The 14,591-nt window shown below is 31.7% G+C and overlaps 1 long non-coding RNA gene across 1 annotated transcript; it reads right to left on the bottom strand.

Annotated features, from left to right (window-relative positions):
• Positions 1–1,678: 1,678 nt before the first annotated feature.
• LOC148608442 (uncharacterized) lies at positions 1,679–14,269 on the bottom strand. Its single transcript, XR_015915239.1, has 6 exons — positions 13,938–14,269; positions 12,579–12,757; positions 8,895–9,031; positions 5,996–7,182; positions 5,009–5,128; positions 1,679–4,793 (listed from the first exon to the last, which is right to left on the bottom strand). It is a non-coding gene; the product is annotated as an uncharacterized LOC148608442 (long non-coding RNA).
• Between the last annotated feature and the right edge of the window lie 322 nt (positions 14,270–14,591).

Raw genomic sequence — 14,591 nt, 5'->3', positions numbered from 1 at the left:
CAACAGGTCACCACACAATCTTTAATGATTGGCAAAACCAAAACCATAAAACAAGCTATAAAAAGGTCCCAAAATAAATGATATAAAACTGTTCATAAAAAAATACGAATATCGACCAAAATCTATACAAAAACCGTAAAACGAATAACTATGAACATAAAACAAGGACAACCACTGGACAACAGGTTCTTGGCTTGGGACAGGCATGTAAACTATATAGCGAAGTTAAACATGTTTGTGAGCGCTCAACCTTCCTTAATCCTAGGAAAGTGGGAAAATAAAACAACAATACGAACTTAACCAACTTTCGAATTTCGATTTAACTCTTGAGATCGATACAGAATACAAAAACCTTTACAAATCGGACAAAAGACAACAAGCTCTACCTATCTCGCTGTTTCTGTAAGCTAGTTCAAAATTCAATAGTAACTGATTAGCACACATAGTTCACTCGGACAAATTATCAATAAAACACGTCCAACATGACTTAGTGAAATCATGTCATAAATTATCTATGGAATATGACAAATACAATACAAAATGTCTAACCATTAAAGTTATCGTATCTGCCACATATCAGTAAGTACAAATATGACTTAAGCCCAAACTATAAGATGCGGTCTAGTCCCGGTACACATTCTCCAATTTATCGTCTTCAATATTTTGATTCTTTTTCTGTACACTAGTTATGAACCCGTGCGCACAAATTGGATTGGTTACCCCCAAAGGGCAATCTACATCGTACGACAAATCGAAAAGACCAAAAGAATCGCAGCAAATAAGATAAATATTACCATGTGTACCGGACTTACATCAGACACGATTGTATTCGTTAGATTCTTTACAATTATACAACTTCATTTTTGAGATCAAAATTTTACTTTTCTATGAAAATTACGTTTTATCAAACTGGAAACTTATTCATGACACACCGCAAGAGAATTGGTGTATAAATATGTGTGGAGTTATTATGAATAGTACGTCGGCAGATATAAACCCCTGTACACACCCCCACTCATCAACCAATATAAGATTTTTTAGGTACCCTTATACCTCCCAAATGATAAAAAAGCACAACTAAAACGACAACAAAAATTAAAACAAACCAAAACATACACAAATAAAGAACCCTTTCGTCGCCAAAAATAACCTGAACCATGTTTGTATTGTTTGGTCAATTTTTGTACCTGTTTGAGGCCAAAAATTCAATTTTTTGTTGCTTTTGTAATTCTTCTAATCTAATCTGTAGCAATGCGTTATGTTAAAGAAGAAGCGTAACATCACTTTAATACATAATTGTTACGTCTACTTGTTCTCCATTAATACTACCACAGAAGCAAATACTAAGCTTTAATGCATTGTTGAGTCCTTAATCGCTGACATGGGAAAACACCTAAAACTGTACCAGATAGTAGGAACATATTTGTACTGATACATTGAATGTAGAAAAATTCAATAATATTAATGTAAATCTAAATATTGATTACTGTACGGAATATACACACTGTAACATTTTGATTAAATCATTTTTATTAAACGTGATTATAATGAAAATAGGAGCCACTTTCGTATTGTAGAATTACCTTTTGGTCTTATACATAGCTCAAACCTACATTATGATGTTACATAATTTTTATACCCATCACTGACAAATGATAGGATCTCTGTCCTTCCTTCTATTTTAGGGGGTACTTATCTCTCACCCTCTACCCCTTCTACACCACTGAAGGGATTTTAAAGATTTGTTTACTTGTTTGTTGGGGTTTAACGTCCGAGCAGCTATATTCAGACGATGAACATGAAATTGATGATAAAATGAACATGAAATGATGATGAAATGAAAAAGGGATGGGACACAAGGACAATGGGGACGACAAATTTTGATTGGCACTGGAAATAGGGAGAGGTGGGTAGGGTCGGGCAATTTAACCTCCTGTGGCGGAGCCCTATAGTTCCTACTCCGGGAGAATACCACAGTAGGGTTCTTGAACGTGCGAGGAACGGGGCATCTTTCCCAACACGGTGCACCAATATGGTTTGTGGTCAGGTTTTCCGTATTATAGCCTGACAACCCCATCATGTAACACGCCAGGGGTACCCCATTCTACCACCTGGGGCACACATCCCAGTTGCTCTGTGGGCAGAGCGCCCTAGCCCCCGGATAGGGTTCTGAGCACTATTTAGTCGCCTTTTACGACAAGCTTAGCAGGCCTATTCTTTTAACCCCCGGACCTGCACAGGGCTGGGAATTTAAAGAAACTTTCACACAACTTTATAACATATAATCATGGTATATCTCCAATATTAGATTTTGATACAAATCAATTTGGAGATGTTAAGGTGCTTGTTTTCGAATGGGTAGTAGTGTGTTTTAATGAAGAGAGGATTAGTCTAGTTTTCTAACTGCAATAACTAAAATCTCAATTTAATTCTGAAGTAAATCATTAAGGTTGTTTGTTTGTGTCTTACTATTCTGTGAATGTTACACATAATCAGAACTTGTTATCCGTACATGTATGTGCTTATATTTTATTTATTGTAACAGCTTTGAACTTTACATTTAACAGAGAAATGAACACAGGCCAATTAAAGCATTTCTTGCACATTAATATTAGGGAATTATTTTACATGGCATACAACTATGTATCACGCAAAATGGGATAACAATATATGTCGTTAATTTAAAGTAAAAAATGAACTAAGGATGAGCATTGTAACGCACACATTAATGAAGCAAATTTTAATCGATGATTTGATGAACCGTTTGTTTGTCACCACATATCACTGGGGGTCCAAAATTGTGTTTGACACTGGAAAAGAGCAAGAACAATGGAACTTTGCACATACTTTAAATAGCTGTTTCCGCTAAATAAGGGTAACCCCAAAATTGCCAAACACTATAAATAGATATAAAATAGACACCACCAGAGCAGCTGCTATCGCAATTGTCTTCACTTGGTACAGGCATTTCTAGGTTTTTCAGCGCGCTTATCCCCCTCTTTCATTGCGGTCCGAATATATCAGTGCATTCTATTGTGTCATAATCGGTAAATCAAAGGAAAGAAAAAAAAATCATTACTCATTATTTTAGAAAAAAAAAAACCGACTAACTAAAATGATGGTTTCACTCCTAAAAACCTTGTATTTGTGACATTTCACCCAGATAGCTTGTAATTTAGGCCATTAGATAAAAAAGGAAGTCATATCTTTGCTTTCCTTTTGAAATCGACGATTTTTATTGTCCATTTTTATGTCGTAGTACAAAGCTTCTCCAGCGTATGGCTGAGACAGTAACGTTGTGTGACTTGGAACACGATACTCCCGGGAACCTGACTATACTGTGTACCTTCACAGTCTGCAGTGACCCATGTATCTTTGCCAACTTTTTTGATTGTTTGCATGGTTTTTAAAACAGTGACGTAGAAAACAGATCCTACATATCGGTCAGAATGTGCAAGAAAGGTCTGTTCACTCTTAAATAAGGGTTTTAATGTAACTACAAATATGTGGAAAAGTTTGATTCTGCTATGGATGCATCATACTCACTTCTAAATTTTAATACGCGCATATTGCTTTGTAAAACTGTATTAATACCTAATTACGATTTCACCACACAATTATTTTGTTATTATCGAATATCATGTTGTGTGATGTATATAAGGACTTCAATAATGGCGCATGATATACATTGATATTATCGAAATCTTATTTTACTCGATCGATAATAAATTCACCAGGACCTGGAATGTCTAAGGTAAAAACATGCATTTTTAAAAATACTATTTTAACAAGTTATATTTTAGAATTTTTGTATGAGTTCAAGTCGATCAGTTCTGAAATATTAAAAGTTCTACAATTTGCAGGAAAAGATTTAGATTTTTATATAGACATGCGATGAGAAAAGAACTACAATGTTTACTGTGAAAAAAAAAGATAAACACAACACTTTATTTTCAATTGTACATGTATGCACACCTACATTTTTATGAACAAAAAACGTTTGGACCGCTAAATATCTTGTGGAATAAGATAACATTTGTCCTGTACATTTGAATTGATTTTTATTCATTAAATTTTAACTAAGCTAGCTTACTAATGCAATGGTACATGCATTACTGCAGGTCACTCTTATATTTAGGGGTTATTAATGTCCCACGTGAATTTCATGTAAATTGATTTTGTTTCGTTCTTATGCCAATACCATAGACATGGCTGCTTTTTATTGATTGATTTATTATAACGCCATGCTACAACTTGAAACTTAATGAGAAATAAATGATTATTATGTCACCAAACGGCGAACAATAAATCCAAAAATATTAAACATTTAAATATTCAAATTTCGATATGGTGTACTCTTGTTTCAAGGTGTTATCTTTCATAAAATTTAATACAAAAACTATATTTCTACTACAAATGGGAATTTGTCTCCTCATGGATAAAAGTGTCATTTTTTATATCTTCAGCAAAACCATTAGAGACACATTGTAACGCGCTACTACTTTATACCCTCAATGGTTAGACATACACATGCTTAGGATATGGTATCTAAGACTGATATATAAAGGTCCCATAATGTTTGTGGATTAATGTATGAACTAAATGATCGTCTACAAGTTTTGTATTACAGTTTAACTACTACATCTGTCATTATTGGACCATTTGCAACCATCCACATCTTCTCTACAGGTTCCAGATTGTTAATAACACTGGTGTTTGAAATTATCTAGGAGGTTTATTGCGTTGAATGATATGAAACATGATTTTGGAGATGCTTCCCCTTCATCTGTAATCTGCATCATTAGTAAAAATGTGATTGAGTTGACCTTCGATTAATAAAGTGATTGAAATGAACTAAGATTCTTAAAATCATATCAATTATACATATAATAGACAAGAGTTATTTTGATGCCCATGATATTTGCAAACCTAACAGTATTCAAACGACATATTTAAGACTTGCTCATTATGACTACTATTTTTAAGTTTTACAACTATATCGTATTACCTTACAGTTGCAGTTTTCTCGTAAATGGTTCTGCTGTTGAAGTAAGATAAACATGTTAATTCCAGGATAACTGTGGAAGTCTTGTTCGACTACATACATGTTTTTGCCTCGTTTTGCTCCCTGTAATAATAATAATAAATGCAATGTACTTCAGCAGAAAGGATATTTTATTTAACGTTTTATAAAATATTTCAAAAGCAAAAGTTAAAAAATGCCTCCCATTATAGTGAGTTTGGTAACACTGATATATGCTTCATTTAAGGAAAAGGAAACAGACTTTGAGGCAGAGAACGTCACAAAACATTTGAACTATGTGGTGTCAATGACTTGACTAATCATGTTTAACATATCAATGCCCCATATTTTCTGCAATTTCCCTAAATGTATTTATGACAATAATACCCATCATATTGAGAAAACACTTACATATAACTGATTATCATAAATGACTACAATATATAACAGTATTTAAGGGGATGCATAAAGGTGAAAGTAATCGTAATATATGAAATATACAATCGGGTAACACTGATTATTGTTCTTTTCTCAAAACTATGTTGCATTTGTATCATTACCTCCCAAAATGTAAGTAGTGTTTACACCAAGGCCTATTCAACATTGAATATCACTTGAAAGTGTATATACGTATCTTTTTTGTTCTGCTACTGTTTTTTCTGTAGCCCTACACAACAAATGAGGGAAATTTTGTTAAAATGAGATACGTCTGTTCTCATTACGATGATAAACACTTTCCTCGGTACAATGTGTTTTCTGAACATACAAAAAAAAGAAAGATACAAGAAATTTCTTCTGCTATAAACACATTTCTTTACTCTTGTTCCCTTATTGTATCCTAGATATACAGAGGCTTCCAGTGTAGATATGATAGTTAATAGGTTTTGCAGAAAGATGGTCAAGTTTATCAAAAAAAGTCATTCTTTAAAATGAATATCATAAGATATAAAAAGTGTATCTAACACTGTTTACCTTCAGAACATTCCATATTTGAACTGTATATCTATCTTCTCTTGGTACATATATTCCACGTTTGGTGGTCATCTTTAACACCTTTCCAATAATAACTTGAATGAAAATCTGTTTATTCTAATACTGTCAGTTTGGATGTAATTTTCAATAAAAACAGGTTTTTTTAATTTTTCATGTCCAAAGATTCCAGGGTACGATTTTCATTTAACGAGGCAAATTTGTGCAAAGAAAATAAACAACAGTTATCGTTCAAATCGTTTTCAAAATGTAGCCCATTTATCTGTTTGTCAATGCATTGATTTATAGATATTACGATAAAGGATGAAATTATCATACATTACAGTTGATTTAATCGTTTATATCTTTGAAATTAAAACTGTTGCTCAATAAGGCTATTTTCTATAATTAGCTAATTTAAAGAAAGAAAAAAAATGATATGTTTGGAATATTGAAATGGAAAATTACATTGTAAAGACTACGTAAGAAATTCCATCTTAACTTGTCTCTTTCTTCGATTTAGAAGAAAAGGGAAAAGGAGATTAAAAGAGCAAAATGTTTCTTGACAAATTTTAATTTTCTACGATACATTGCAACTGATGGTGGAAGTAAACTTAGTAAACGTTCTCCTATTATGTTTAACCTTCAGACTCTTTTAATTTACTTGTACCTCTGATTTGTCCAATTACAAATCTCAATACCTTTAAGCAGATATTATACTACTATCAAAATCGGGACCTTGCAAGCTTCTACTCTCACCAATCAAGCAACAAAAGAAAAGTGAATATCCTGATTGATCATTTGTCTGGACAGGAATTATTTTTTGTATGTGTAAATATATAAATAGTCCCATCTTTTATTTGTATCATTTTCTCCATGTATACTATTTGTATCACGTAATGTCAAAATACATACAAGTGTTACTGATACAGTGGTAAATGTGTGACTGTAAACGTTTGAATATTACTAGCTTATTGGGCTTTTAGTATCTTAAACAAAGTGTTTATATTTATAATTTAATTTTCTCGTAAAGCATAAACAAAATCAAAATGAAAAATAATTAGCAATGATCATTTAACCATTTACAGCATCTTCTGCACATATCGCAGTGCTTGCATAACAGATCTCTTTTTGAATGTTCTGCGGTGCCCCACAAGAGATTGTTGAGCTGTTTGAGTTAACATTAACATCTGCAATTCAATAATGAAAAACCTGATAACGTTTTGATTAAGAATCAACTCTACATTTTGATTTAAATATGCTAAAAAGATAAATAACTGTTACTTGTTTTGAAAATGTTAAGTGGAATAACCTAGTGAGCCCCCCAAAATCAGATTTATTAGAACATTAAAGCTGCATTAGCCGCCAAATTTGTTCAGTTCTTATTCGACTGAATTTTGCTGATTCTATGAAATAAGTTAGCAGTAATGCAAATGACATAATGAATGTAGATAATACCTACAGAATATTGTGAAAACAACATTTTTAAACCAGAGAAGATGGATAGCTCTAATCTAATTATTTTTCGCCATAACTTCCGAAGATCGCCGACAGGACATTCACCTGGGTTAAAAATGATTCAACCTTTGTAAAATAAAATAACAACCAAGGGTACACAGGTAAGCACGTGTCTAGTTTTCATTTCATTTCATCTACTTCTTGATTAGTTTTCAAATAAATAATGACCATATTTGAGCCACATTATGTCACAATAGGTAAATTTCAAAAGGATCCTTGCGTTATATTCGAACTTGTTTCTTTTACTGCTCGAGTCCGTCGATCTTCCTTTCTGTTAAATAACCACTTTTGCTTTGCAATCATATTTGTTATTAAAGATGTGACCCTTACAGCACATGCACGGATTAAGGTCACAAGAAGTCACATGCATACAGATTTATCTAGATCGATTGTTTGTCTTGCAAGACAATAAATATGTAGATACGTCTTTCATGTATTTAATACATGTTATTTGTGGATATACAGGAAAAGTACAGTGTAGTAGAAATAATTCAAAGTTAAGGTATATTTGAACAGAAATAACAAATTACGAAAATGACAGCTATTGCAAGCTTTAACAAGTTTAAACATTCTTAAAACACATCGATATTTGGATAATCTATTGCAGATCAAGAATCTTATATCCACGTGATTTTATTATGAACTTAAGTAAAAAAAAATGCCAAGGTAACAAGCAATTCATGTTTCTCAGTGTAAAACTTGTGAACTTTGAAAACAATAATGATAGTAAGAAAAACAAAACAAAACAAAACAAACAAAACAAAACAAAAACAAAAAACAAACAAAAACAAAAAACAAAACAAAATAAAACAAAACAAACAAACAAACAAACAAACAAAAGACATACAAATCCACTGTGCCTCTGTTGGAAAAGCGTTTCATATTATTTCAGATATCAGTATGTGTTTGTATAGATATAATGCATTCTCTTACAAATTATTTTGATATTGAATTATATCCATCTAATATCGACAAAAAAAACCATATTTGAACATACACTTCGTTTCTGATTTTTTTGTCTGCACTTGTCACAATGCAATATTAACCTAGTCAATTAAGACCGTTTTGGTTCTTTTTCTAAATGATTTAAAAGCATCCATGCACATTTATTGATGTTTTCTATTGTATTTTTAAACATGGGACAGTATATGATGCAAGTACAGAAGGTAATTTCTATGATTCATTTGATTAACGTACATTAAGGACTTTCACAATACACTGTGTAACTGATCGTGTTGTGATCATATTATGTGTTATGACTGGTGAATTCTTCAAAACTAAAAAAAAAAAAAAACCTATGAAAAGCTTTAAGACAATCCGACGTATCGTTATGGGAAGTGCCTTTTCCTCTGAAACATTTATAACATTATTCGGATCAAATTACCTGACAATTGCAGTTGGCCTTATACGAGTAAGCTCCCAATGATGAAGTCAAATAAAGATGCTGTTGCCAGGTTACGTCCCGAATCCTTTCAATAAGATTGTAACCTGCTATAAAGAGGTCTCTGCCCTGTTGCGCACCTGTTATAACACGGAATTTAGTAAATTGATTCCTTTAAAAACATGTAAATCCAAAAGAACCAATCATATCATTATTGCACATTTAGATACAGTTTATACGCGTTTCAATAAATTGATTTTTTGTTATGTTGTAAATGTCTTTCTCAAAGCGTGGCCTTTTGAAACACAAAGTCAGTTTTGTGCAATTTATATATTTTATTAACCATACTTTTGTCAGCAAAGTACTGACTGTTCTATCCATGCAAGTAAATGTTCCTATGGTTAATTTGAGTTCAGCTCAAATCCATTTCTTCGAAACAAATGACTAAAACAAAATCTAAATCTAAACAATTGTCTGCTTGATAGATTGTTGCGTCATTACTACTCTTATAAAAAATTAACAGACTTCTAAATTTTGTAAAAAGAAAGTACTACTATATTGGATGGTGTTCTAAAACTTGCATTGGACCTTCGAAGTCTCCTAGCAACATTACTTGATGAAATTAATACAATGAATATACAAATGTTAAATGATATTAAAAAGTTTGTAATAAAATAAAAGACAATAAAAAAAACTTAACATAAAAAAACATTAATTATGCATTGTTTCGTGTATGCTATTTCCCAAATAATAGGTCGTATTTATTGTAAATTAACCATACAAAGAGCACTGTTACCAGGTGTGAAAACATATCTTGTCTGTCTAACTGTTGTTATCAGGTATCCCTATTTACAGAACAGATACAAATGTAACTACAAATATTTAAAAATTATTTGCCTACATAAATAAGCAAATTATTTCAAATTAAAAGATGTTTCATTTCATAAGGGTCACTGTAAAAAGTATTTATGGAACCTACCTTTACATATTTTGATTATATTAAAGACGCAAACGGTTATGCCCAAAAGCATCAAATAACTTTTTAACAATTTAATTGGAAGTAAAAAAAAACAATGACGTTTGTTTTGGATTATTTTTTCGGGTTCAAAACTTTAATTGACAATAAATCTTTAGTCAGCGAAAACATCAAAGAGCTAAAAAAAGAAATTGATTTACTCCAAGTCATGTTGAAAAGTTTATGAATTGATCCAATTCAATTGCTGCATATAAACTAAAGGATTTGCAATATAAAGTCGCATAAAAAGGAGTAACAGTAGGTGCACCAGATGGCGAGAATGTGTCACATCCGCCACATTGCAAGTGAGTATAAACCGGTTAACTTGGTGGGTAGTTACTCTCGTAAGACATGAAACCTAATAGGAGATTTATTATTTAACATATAAATGAGTAATTACTTTTAGAACATTGATCAGTTGACCTTGTATCTAAACTTTGCTGTGTTGTTTGCGACATCGCTTGGTTCTCCAGGAATGAAATTTTCCTCAATAACTTTGCCAACAATTACTAAGTTATTAAACAGATAATTAAGTTTATACAATTTCAATGTTTCAGCTTTATCCATTTTCAATGGCACTATGAAAAATACACATCTAAAGCGGAAGACGATTGGTAGATTTATGTTAATGTTTTACAAAACTGGAAATACTGTGCGTAAGCTCACAAGGAAAATACCCCCATTTAGAACGGAGTTCAATGTTTAAGGTTGATTTTCCTTTTCTTCACGTTTTTGACAATTATTATATTTCTCCATGTTAAATGTACTACCTTGCCGAACCAAGGACAGTTCTAAAGGTGTCATAGAACAATTTTAGCAGATCCGGCTCTAATTCTGATCGCGTAGAGCCTGTTCTACGTTAACTGTTCCACTACTAGAAGTGTCATAGAGCCAGCTCTACGAGAATTGTTCTACTACTAGAGCCAACTCTACGAAAGCTGTTTTTCTAGTAAAGCTAGCTCTACAAGAACTATTTGACGAGAGCTAGCTCCTCCAGAACAGTCTAGAAACAAATCTTCTATAACATATAACTGTTCTTTTCTGACAGTTTTAGGACAGTTTTTTGAGTGGTTAGAAATGATCTCATCGGTACGATGCCTAAATTTCCTATATCATTTCAACAAAACTCAATTTGCAGTTGAGGAGGACTTCCGATAACGATGTTTTAATATGTAAAACCCAAATATTAAAATTTGATTACACTCCGACGAAATACTTTGACAATGATAGAATTATGTCACGCACTTGTTACGTATAATACCTAATCTGCCTATACAAAAGTTGTAATAAAAGCATATGTAAAAAGTGGTTTAGAGAAGTTTCATTTATATATCCTGTCGAACGGAGACGGGGTCATTGCTTTCTTTGAGATGTCTTGTGGTTTACATCTATTTCTTGTGGAATTACAAGTGTTTTGCATTTTCAGCATCATTTTTATACCTATTATATTTGAAAAGTAAATCTTGTTATATTCATATTGAAAGCAGTTTTTTTGTTAAATGACACTCTGTTCGTCCCAATTTTTTGTCGCTCAAAATCTTATTCCTTTTCTCTAGTAAAACTCACCTCGATCGCTATTACACAATTCATTCGGGAGACGATTTGAATATATGATGAAAGCAGAAGTATTCCAAATGTTTTCCTATAAGCCATTGTGACACTAAACACTTTATAATTATGTTAAGACGTGAATAATCCTTAAATACTCTTTACGTTACATAATTAATGTAACCAAGACATACATTTAGTACACATTGTTTATTGTTCTTTGCAACTTAAATGTACCACCTTAATATAAGTAATATGTTCTTTGTGTAGTCATTTGGAAATGTCATGTAAGTTACCTGTTAATTGAAACTATATATATTATCATTACAAATGGGATCATAATAGACTTTACATATTACGCAATACATGTTATAGGAACTTCTAATGTTAATGTTTCCACTTGTTATATAATTTTTTTTTGATTATTTCCTAGAATTTACCAGTTCCGTATTTTTTTTAATATTCGCTATGTATTTAAAGCATTACGCTTTTTCTCTGGGTGATCTAAACAAGTATTGAGCTCAAGAAAGTAACGTTCGCCACTAAAATGTAAAAAATGCGAAAAGATGATTATTATGATTTAAGAATTATGTTTTTAATTTCATAACGATGTTTTATATCTTGAAAACGAATGTTGTTCTTTTTGTATGAACCGGTTTTTTTTGTGCTGTGTGTTTTCCTTTGTTTTTATTGTCTTAGCTTCATGAGTTATTTTATGTATGGATTTTCTATGGTTTGCACTTTCTATATCAGATCTTCATCTTCTATCTTTAACAAGAAGTGCGAAATTAAAAAAAGATTATTTCAAGTTTCAGTTGATTAAGTTAGAAAATGTCGGTAGGGTTTTAAAACATGCGATGTGAATTGTACGTATACGACACAAAATATTTCATACTTGTTCTATTATGTACTAGAAGCAAATATCTGCATTAACTTTACAAAATCATTATGTCTTAATTAACTCTTATCATTTATTACTAATATTGCTATAGTTCTACGTTGCAAACGGATATATTAGAAGCTTGATTTATACATATGTTCGTAAAACCTAAAAAGAATATTGTTAATGAGACATTCCAAATCATATCACAACAAATACAAGATATATGTTGTAAATTAATTACGTAATGTTAAGTTTTTATCTGCAGTTGTTGTGATTTTCTCATACAGGTGGTAAGCAATTGTCGTTCAACCATCTACAGCGTCCAGCGTCTTTTATGCAAATGTTTGTATCTATATAGAATTCGTCCCCATGTCCCAAATCAGGTATTCCAAACGATGTTGTTGTGCATTGCGTTTCTACCTGTAGAAAGAAATTTGCAGTTGTACAGAACACGATCTTCCTTCTTACGTTTTGTTTTTGAAGTTGATTTACCCACATTTTTTCTCATAATACGATGACACAAATCTGAACTATTATATTCGTTTTCGGTGTTAAAACATTGAAGGTAAGAAAATTATGTTTTTTTTCAGATTTTGATATAGATTAAAATGGCTATAAGAACATCAATAATACTTCCATAACACAACATTTGACAATATTAAGAAGATTGAAAACGAACTCAAATGGCTCGATCATCTCCTTCATCTTAACCTTATTACATGTGACTAGTAAACCAAAAAGAAGTTATTATAACAATCTTTTAAGTATTCGTGTCAGTTCGCCTCTACACTCATTCCGCAACACAACAAATTTCTATCATCTAATGGCAATTCATGATAAAGTAGGGGCCAATAAGTTCCTGACGCAGAGTAGTATGTCATGCAACCAGTTTTCGATGAAACGAGCAAACAATCTGATTTCAATAAATTTTGATCAATTGCAAATAGTTCTATATCTCGTGGTTACTGCGACGATGTTTAAAGCTTTAAGATAATGCCTCAGTTTCCATTTAATGTCAAGGAGCAAAGTGAATTTCATATTTTGATTAGTACATGTATGCATAACAATGTACGGTAATGCACCGGCGAACAGATATAAAATGATATCAACCAAAGATATTATAATATTACTTGACATTTACCATACCTATTAAGTATCAATCCATATAAAATTCAGACACTTTCAAAGGTAAAGTGATTCACGGTAAAGGAAAACCCACCAAACAAACGACGCTTTTTCAGTCTACATGTGCTATACTTTGACATAACATAATCATTTCTGCAATCAGATCGACACTTTTTATTTAAAACTCTTTCATTAATCTCCCACTTATACCAACCGCATGAAATCAAATAAAGAACGATAACTCTCGCGAAATGCCAATTTCATGTACAATAAATATAACTGTTATTTCAAAAGCACAACAATCAAAATGAAAAAACTAAGACTTGTTATGTGATCAGTAAATGCTTTGGAACTAGAAATAAATGTAAATTTGATGGGTTTTGACATGCATGAATAATATTCTGTCTGATTTTCAGAAAGACGGCTACTTAAACCTCATCAAACCAAGATATTTGTAAAGATAAATATGCATTACCTTACATTTACAGTTGTCTTTGTAAGAATAATTCCCCCTACTGATAAAGTTGTTGGTGCCAAGTTACGTCCTTGATTAACCATTTTATGCATTATTACTAAGTTAATTGGCCACCTGAGTTTTTCTGTTGACGTTTGATAAAACACTGTTTTAAATCATAAATATATTTACTGCTTCTCTTGTTTTAAGTTCCTGTTGTTGGAGTTACTCAGAATATGATCTAAACACAATCACCGCGAATAGTGATTTGGAATACCTTAGCCACATAAAGGTTAAAAACTGAAATTCGATTGGTAAAAAAGTATAAATTATGTTCAAGTTAATAAAACACTTAATCACATTTGTAGAAGGTACCATCCATGAAAAATTATTGTCAAATGTATTTGGTTCACCATGAATGAAATCTTCTCGTCAAACTTTTCCAATGATAACTGCAAAGAAGTATTTAGAAACAAGAATAGATGAAAATAAAGTATTATAATGACATCGAGAATAACTTACAATCAATGTGTAAAAAAGTCAAGGTAGAAAGTTAAAAATCAACAAAATTACCATGTCAAAATAAAGGCCTCCTAATAACATGACATTATTGTTCGTGGGTTAAGAATTCTTGCTCTGGTTTTCATTTAAAGAATGCTCTTCAACAGGAAATAT

Source organism: Perna viridis, chromosome 9 (assembly GCF_037379345.1).
Source record: "Perna viridis isolate PV_CMFRI_1.1 ecotype Kerala chromosome 9, ASM3737934v1, whole genome shotgun sequence".
Classification (NCBI taxonomy): domain Eukaryota; kingdom Metazoa; phylum Mollusca; class Bivalvia; order Mytilida; family Mytilidae; genus Perna; species Perna viridis.
The sequence above is the reverse complement of the archived record's forward strand: the minus strand, read 5'-3'. Positions and strand labels throughout refer to the sequence as shown.